An 8,190-nucleotide genomic window follows, 5' to 3' on the forward strand; every position below is an offset into this window, starting at 1 on the left:
ATATATATATATATATATATATATATATATATATATATATATATATGAACAGTCTCCAGAAAGAATTTCATGGGATCTTTTCTGAACTCCATATTGTCTAATCTCAGTTTTTTTCCCTTTAAAAGAGTATTTTTCTGAAATACTTCTGGCAGCTGAAGCCCATTGCTGTGGACTTGCAGCTTCTTGAACAGAAATGAGAATTTTTCCTTCAACCAGCAATTCAGTGTCAAGGAAGAACTGTAGTTACAAAGCACAAAGCATCCGGTTGGGGCTTTTATTGTTGTCTAATCTGGAGACTTGAACAGCTCCAAGGAAGGTGTGCGTGCACAGCAGATACTGCCTTGAGAAGTGACTCCTTGCTGCTTGTTTCTGTCTTTAAATGAGTATTTCACTGCCAATGGATGCTTACGTTACCATAGCTCTTGCTATGGAATAAACTATAGTTAGGGAACAGATGAGGCCCAAGGGTTCACATTCTTTGAACTGTGAATGAAGTAAAATACTCAGCTGTGAGTTGGGTTTTCATTTGAGCAGTGTCTAATTCCAGTTGTGTGTGCCTTCATTGCAGGTGAGATTGAAATGACAAGATGTCCAGCTGTGACCAGAAATGTATTTTCCAGAGTATAGATTGCACAGAAATTTGTGAATGAAGAGGACCCATCTGCATCTCCTTAAATTATTCAGTTCTCTGCTTTATTTCCCCCTGCTGAAGATTTAATTGTTGAGTTGTACATTACTGTATTTTAACTTGTTGCTTAGTTTCTTACACATTTATTTTCAGTACCTGGCTGAAAGTGTTACCTATTCCATATTTTAGCACAATGTGCTGCAAACAAACAGTTGCCATAGTGCAAAGGAGGTTTCATGTGTACAGAGTTCCACTTTGGGTTGTCTAAAATACTGCCTGAGTTTAGTAATTCTTTCAGTATGAAATGCGTTCTTTTAGATGTTTGAAAACCACAAATAAACAGTTATTGAACCTTTTTGAATTTACCTCATTTAAACTCAGTTTTTATTTATTACTTGGCCTGTTTTTAATACCAGTGACTTAGAAAAGAAGAAAAAAAACACACACAGAAAACAACGAAGTGGGAGCACTGTTTTCATGCGATGCTTAGGGATTATTTGTATATTCTGTGTACAACGTCGGCTTGTTTAAAACAGAAAAACAAAAAATAAAGAACAAACCCCGATCCCTCCTCCCAGCCTGAACCTGTGCTCAGTTGTCCCTTGCCACCTTTTGTTTGTCATGTTGTTTTTAGATTAATTGGAAATGCTCTCTTCAAAAAAAAAAAAAAGAAAAAGAAAAAAAAAAGAAAAATTTCAATTCCAGCTGCAGGAGCTTTTTATCGCTAAACTTTAGTCTGAAAAGTTTCACAATGACATTTTTAAAGAGAAAAAAAAAAAACAAACAATTTTTTTATCTGCTGAATTCTACCAGTGTAACCTTTTTTCTAAATAAACAATAGTTTTCTCAATGGGTCGTAAATCATTGTGTGCGTGTGGTCGCTTTATTGCTTCGTGTGCCGCTGCCGGCGTCTGTGAGGGGATGAGTGCAACTGGGGAGAGTGCAACTGTGTCAGCACTGTGCTCACTGCTGTCTGCCAGCATCCCAGCGCACTGTGCCTCCTGGGGGCTGCCACACGTGTAGCCCTGCTGTGCTGTCAGGAAGATCAAGGTGTGCTTTCTTGAATCCAATCAGGTTTGTACCTTGAGATGTTTGTGATCCAAAACTCTGAAGAATTTTTGGGGCCTTTTTCCCTCTTGATTTCCTAATCTGGTCAAACGAGGCTGACTTTAAAAGGTCTTAGCTTGGTTTCGACAGTTTAATTTAATGCCTGGCAAAAATAAGGACTTTGGCCCTTCTGATGAAGCGTGGCAGCTCACTTAGAAGTCGCTATGTGTTCACCTGGGTAAGGGGATCTTTGCGTTTGGAAGTCTTCATGTTAAAGATGAGTTGTTTTTTCACCCTGGAGCTGTGAATCTTGTGAAGTGAAAGTGATGAGTAGTTAAAGCTAGGAAACAGGGATTGAGAAACACTGCCAGCTTCTGCTCTTTGGAGGAATGGCCCTGGTGTCTTGCCCAAATGCCCTGTTTGCTATTTAAAGAGGTATCTTGGGTGCTGAGCTTTTTTGGCCTAGGTCCAGCACTGTAGATGCATATGCTACAATTAGATTCTTATTGAATTTTGGTGATGGTGTGGCAATCGTGTTTCCTCACAGCAAATTATCTCCTGGAGCAGCTGAACTCTGTGTGCTTGTTCCTTCCATTTGCCAGCAGCGTTCTGTGAGCCACCCTTTGCTTTGGTAGCCGATAGGTATGGCGGAACAGAATGTTCTCCGGGTCACTGCTTCCCCTTTGGTGACACCTTCACATCTGTCACTTGAGCTGTAATACCGTGCTCAACTGTTCCTCTGCAGCTTTTGTATTTACTGCATCTTCTGTCTCGTTTTTAAATTCAGCTCTGCCCCTCGTCCATTTGTGCTCTCCAATATTGTTGCAATAAATTGGGTTGTGGAGGAGAGAACTTGGATGCTAGAGAGAGGTGTTCAACACTGTGAAGGCAAATGTGAGCGGGAAGATGAAACCTGACAGCCTTCACCCTTATGGAGCCTCAGAAGGCAGGCAGTGGAAGCAGTGCTTGCTATTGTGGCTGCTGTGCAAGGGCTGCAGCGCATGCTGCTGCTTTATCCTGAAGATGAACTGAATAGTTAATTTGAATAATTATTTTAAAAGGCAAAGTCGTGCCAGTTTAAGATGAGTTGGAGCAGAGGATTTGTAAGGTTTATAAGGAAAATTGTAATGGAGGGTGAAGGTTTCTCATAGGTAGAGCTTGCATTCCCTTGAAAGCTGCATTGCCTGTATTGGCAGTCCCTCAGGGCCTTCAGAAGGCAGTCTGTCCTCACCCTTATGGTCTCTAACAGGAAAGGATGATTGTGATTTTCAAGGTTATGCTTTTAGACTGACAAGCAGGAGGTGTGTTCTATTTGTGGGAGTGCTTTGGTTTGTATGACTGCTGCCACGCTCCCTACTGATCTCTGTGCCTTAATTCTCCTTACCGGTGCTTAGCAGCAGCCATCTCTGTTGGTGCTTCTGCTGGCTCTCTCTTCTGGAAAAGGAAGTTGCTGAAAGTGATCCAAACTCAGATTTGTGCGGTGTGAACTGCTCTGCCCCTGCCCTTTGCTCGCAGGCAGGTGTGGGAAATGCACCTCTGTCACTACACGGATGCTGATGGTTTGCCTGGGAAACACACCTTGTTCTGTTCAACGCTTGGTGCTCCGTGTGTCCTTTTACATTAAAGGCTCACGAGGAAACACAAATGACATCAGAAACTTCACAGCCACTGAATTCTGTATGCTGTGCTCAATGCGGTGGCTCTCTACAGGTCCTGCCGCAGCTGTAGTGCTTTCTCCTGCACCGCTCACCCCTGTGGCCGGTAGATGCCAGAGGAAGAGACATCTGAAATTCGTCTGAAAGCAGCCAGGGCTGCTCACAGCTGGGTGCTGCCAGCGTCAGCTGGCTCCTGATGAGCTGCTTGGCTGAAGATGGCGAACTCCCCGTGTTCAAAGGGCAGGGGAATATTGAATAAATACCATTTATATTTATTTGCCTCAGCTCAGAGCGCGGCCCTTACGTTAATTTGGTAGGTTTTTGGCGATTAGCCCGCTCAGTCTCTATCTGGAATTCAGACCCCCCGGGGCTGCCTGCCTGCTGCCTGCAGGCTTCCAGCCCGGCTGGCCGCTGCATGTCAGTGTTGCTCCGGATAATCGCGGAGCCTCTCGGGCTCAGTGTCTGTGCGGAGGAGCGGCTCCCGCCCGGCCCTGAGCGCTGCGTTGGGACCCGCGGGGCGGGCGGTGGGCGCCGGCTGCAGCTCGCCCTGTAGCTGCGGTCCGTGCGTGGAATCGCACCTTGGTTCCGCTTCAGAACCCTGCTTATGGCAGATCGAGCATCTGCCTCACGTGCACTGATGGCTCAGTTGCTTTATTTGTGTGCTTGACGTTATCTAACGTAGATGTTATGCGCTTAAAGGCTTTATAGCCCCTGCCATGGAGATTCAGCTCTGTGCTGCCCGCAGCCGTGTGCCCCACTATGCCTTGTGCCTAACGGGCCTTTCTCAGAGCTTCTTCTCTTTGGCCTTTGCTCATTTAACTCCGGGTTCAACTGCTGCTTTCACACTGCTGGAAACTAAAGCAAAGCACAGCCTGAACCTGCATCAAAGCCAATGGCAGCTGTGCTCCCCAGGGCCACACCGGTGCCAAAGCTCAGCACTGCAGTCCCCATTCAGCCTTGCAGCACTGTAATGGCCTGAAGGCTCAAAGCTCCAGCCCCGAGCCCATTGCTCCTCCAGGTCTCTTCTTACAGCTCTGGCTGTGGAGCAGAGCCTCAGCCTCTTGGGTTTCGGTGGGTGAGGAAGCACTTGGAAAGTCACAGCCAGAGGGTTGTGATCAGTGGCTCTATGTCCAGGTGGAGGCTGGTGACAGGTGGTGCCCCCAGGGTCTGTACTGGGACCAGTGCTCTTCAACATCTTTATCAGTGACGTGGAAAGTGGGATCAAGTGCACCCTCAGCACTGCTGATGACACCCAGGTGAGTGGTGCAGCTGATGTGACAGAAGGAAGGGATGCCATCCAGAGGGAGGTGGGCAAACATGAAAGGTAGGATCACGTAAGCCTAATGAGCCTCAACAAGGTGTTGCTCTTGAGTCAGGGCCATCTCATATATGTGTACAGACAGGGAGAAGAACTCCTTGACAGCAGCCCTGTGGAGGAAAGCTGGGCACGAGCCAGCAATGTGCACTTGCAGCCCAGAAGGCCAACAGCGTCCTGGGCTGCATGAACAGAGGGGTGGCAGTGGGCAGGGAAAAGATTGTCCACATCTGCTCTGCTGTCTGCAGCACAAGAAGGATGCAGAGGAGGCCATGAAGCTGCTCATAGGACTGGAGCACTTCTCCAGTGAAGACAGGCTGAGGGAGCTGGGCTTGTTCAGCCTGGAGAAGAGAGGGCTCCGGGGGGACCTGATTGTGGACTTCCAGTACTTGAGCCTATAGGCAGGAGTGGGACTGACTTTTTACGTGGTCAGGTAATGATAGGACAAGGAGGAAACAGTTTTAAACTAAAAGAGTGGAAATTTATATTAGATGTGAGGGGTTTTTCACTGAAGGTGGTGAGGCCCTTGCACAGCCTGCCCAGACCACAGGGCTGGGTGTGGACAACAGCAGCTACAGGCAATTTTGTCCCCAGCAGCAGTTGTGGATGGGCATGGTCTGAATTGACAGTGCTTTGAAATTTACAATACCCATGAAAACGTTATCACTGTACTTAAATCCCCTAGTTTAATTGAATAGAGCTATCATTATCCAGAGCTTGTTTATGTCTTGCTGCCTGCAAAACAGAATCAATTTTTCAGACTGAGGCAATGAATATGAGCACCAGGGAAATTCCGTAATTTTATTTTAATAACTGTGAATTATTATTATTATTTTAATAGCCACAAGTAAGGATTTTTTTTTAAAAAACAAATCACGATGCTCTGCACCGGCCCTCAGCGGGGCACTGTGGGGCCACAGCGGTGCGGAGCCCTGGCTGGTTTGCTGCTGGGGGACAAGGCTGCCCGGGCTGGGGGCAGTGGCCCTGCCAACCCAAGGCTTTGTCCCCTCTTGGTGCTGAGCAGTGCCTGCATGGTGCTGTTACCATGTGCTGATGGGCTCAGTCTCTGTCTCATCTGTAGATGGCTCTCCCTGCCATCCCTGTGGGCTTTGCACTGCCCCAGTTCAGCCCCACACACCCTGCCTGCATCACACCAAGAGAATGACAGCATGGCTTGTGTTGGAAGGAACCTTACAGCCCCCCCCTGCTGTGGCCCTGCTGCCTCTCAGCTCAGGCTGCCCAGTGCCCACCCAGCCTAGCCTTGGGCACCTCAGGGGGTGGGCACCCACAGCTCTTTGAGCAACACCATTTGTTTTCAGGGTGCCAAACCCCAAATTCCTATTTCCCAAAGCATTGTGCTTTGTTTCAGCTGTGTGTCCCGAAGCCTTTCCCCAAAAGGAACAAACGTTGGGCATCCCAAGTCAGAGCAGAGCTCTGTGGCCGCCGCAGTGCCTCTCCTTGGGGAAAACATCAGCAAACTCTTTGTGGGTTCTTTTTTTTTTTTCCTTTACAGTTTTATTTACAAAATGTATTAAAACTCTTTGTACAACACCTCATTAAAATGAGGCTCAGTAATTGATGCCCACACATGCAGTTTATGCTTTTACAGCCATTAGTTTGCTTGGCAATTTTTCTGCTCACTGAAGTGCAGTTTCAATGACCAAAAATAGGAACTTAAATTACAAACTGGAAAAAAAAAAAAAAAAAAGAGAGAGAGAAAACAGAAAAAAATACCAGAAGACAACGAAAAGGAAAGAACCCAAGAGAGCCCAAAGCAACGCAAAGGAAAAGAATAAACCAGAACATCGTCGTGAGACTACCGCCGAACTTCCCATAGCTTGGAGCTGGTAGCTGGGGTTTGTAAGCAATCACCACGTTTTGTTTTAGCTTTACATGCAAGTTTAAAAAATGTCGAACCGTTTCCCAAACTCCCTTCACTGGTGTGAAGCCTCCACTCGGTAAAAATGGATTTGATAAACATACTTTTTTATACAGCTTTTAAGAAAAACTCGTGGTTTGAACCCAACGGAGGACCGCTCCGCTCCAGCCCGCCCTCACCCGGAGCGGGTCGTGATCAGAAGGTGAAAAAAATCACAGTTTCATGACAAAAAGAACCCAAACCAAAACCACAACTTTGTTGTTTAATCTCCTGTTAAAAACTGGAACGATAAATTATTCTCCTATGAGCCTTTAAAATGGTTGTTATATTACATTTGGTTGGAAATATGTATTTTTAGCGAGACTTTGCCCATACAGTCCTTTTCTTTGTGTTTGTTGTTGTTTAAATCCTATTAAAAGTTCGAATCTATCATCAGCAAACTAAACGCCTACGGGTCAGATGGGTTTAAATGAGCTTCATTGCGCCGCATGTTACCGACGAAACAAAATTCTATAGTAAACTACAGAAAATACGCCTTGTCGTATTAGAGGTAATTAGTACGCAGATATCTCACCGCACGCTTCCGGCGTGACTGACAACATGTTTCACCTTTTTGTTCTTAATTTTTTTTAAGTATTTTTAACCTTTTGTTGTCGTTGTTGCTTCGTTTGCAGATGGCGCTGCGCGGTTCCCAGGCGGAGGCTGCGGGTTGCTGGGGCAGGGCTGTGCGTCTCCCAGCACGGCGGGGCTGCTCGGGGGGCTGCTCCCTGCTCCGGTTTGAAACTGTTGCCGAGAAGCATTTAGCTGAGCACACTGCGAGCTGGGAGGAACCCGGTGCGAGGCAGAAGCGGGCCTGGGAAAAACTAACCTGCGCTTCTCTTGCTTCGTTGCTTGATATTCAACATTGAATTAAAATGCAGATGCACAGCAAGAAAAGAGATATATGGTCTGAACCTAAACAGCACGTCGCTTGTTGTTTTGTTTAAAGCCACCCAATATTGTTTTCATAAAGCACCTGTAGGTATGCCCGATGATAGAAAAACAAAGGAATACAATATTTCTGCCTGCACTTAGCTACCTTGTCAAGGAAATGAATTTACTGGTCTGGAAGCAGGACATGCAGTTCCACAGATTGCTTTCTCTTGGATTTACAGATTCACAGTCAGTGACCTTAGCTGTATTTAATGCACATTTTCTTTTCTTCAGGTGTTCTTCGCTGATATACAGAAGAGCTCCGACAGCTGAGAGCGGCTCAGAACCACGGGCGCCGGGTCCCGGGCGGCTGCGCTGGGGCCAGGCTGGGTGCGATGCTGCCGGAGCCGCGTGCCCACAGCTGCCAGCACCGCACCGCGGCTGCGCTCGGGACTCGAGTTCAGTTTCTGTGCAGTGGTATCAAAGAATGGCTTTTGTTGCACTGATTTTTTTACAAGATTTTTTTTTTCTCAATACTAAGATCTTGTTAGCAGTCCTTTCCTTTGCTTTTTCTTCACTTTCTTTCACTTCCTTTTCCTCTTTCGTCTTTTCCTCTCTTTTCTTTTTCTTTTTTTTCCCCTTTCCTTTCCTTTCCTTTCCTTTCCTTTCCTTTCCTTTCCTTTCCTTTCCTTTCCTTTCCTTTCCTTTCCTTTCCTTTCCTTTCCTTTCCTTTCCTTTCCTTTCCTTTCCTTTC

At 46.4% G+C, this 8,190-nt stretch overlaps 1 protein-coding gene across 1 annotated transcript in view; it reads left to right on the plus strand.

The window, feature by feature from the left end:
• The window catches only part of THOC2 (THO complex 2), a 52,266-nt gene extending 50,777 nt beyond the window's left edge, over positions 1-1,489 (plus strand). The window contains exon 39 of the mRNA XM_042876406.1: positions 569-1,489. The gene's annotated coding sequence lies outside the window, so the exon portion shown is untranslated. The remainder of the gene's footprint in view (positions 1-568) is intronic.
• The last annotated feature ends 6,701 nt before the right edge of the window (positions 1,490-8,190 follow it).

Source organism: Lagopus leucura, unplaced genomic scaffold (genome assembly GCF_019238085.1).
Source record: "Lagopus leucura isolate 7727_CA_CO unplaced genomic scaffold, USGS_WTPT01 Super-Scaffold_100016, whole genome shotgun sequence".
NCBI classification, from domain to species: Eukaryota; Metazoa; Chordata; class Aves; order Galliformes; family Phasianidae; genus Lagopus; species Lagopus leucura.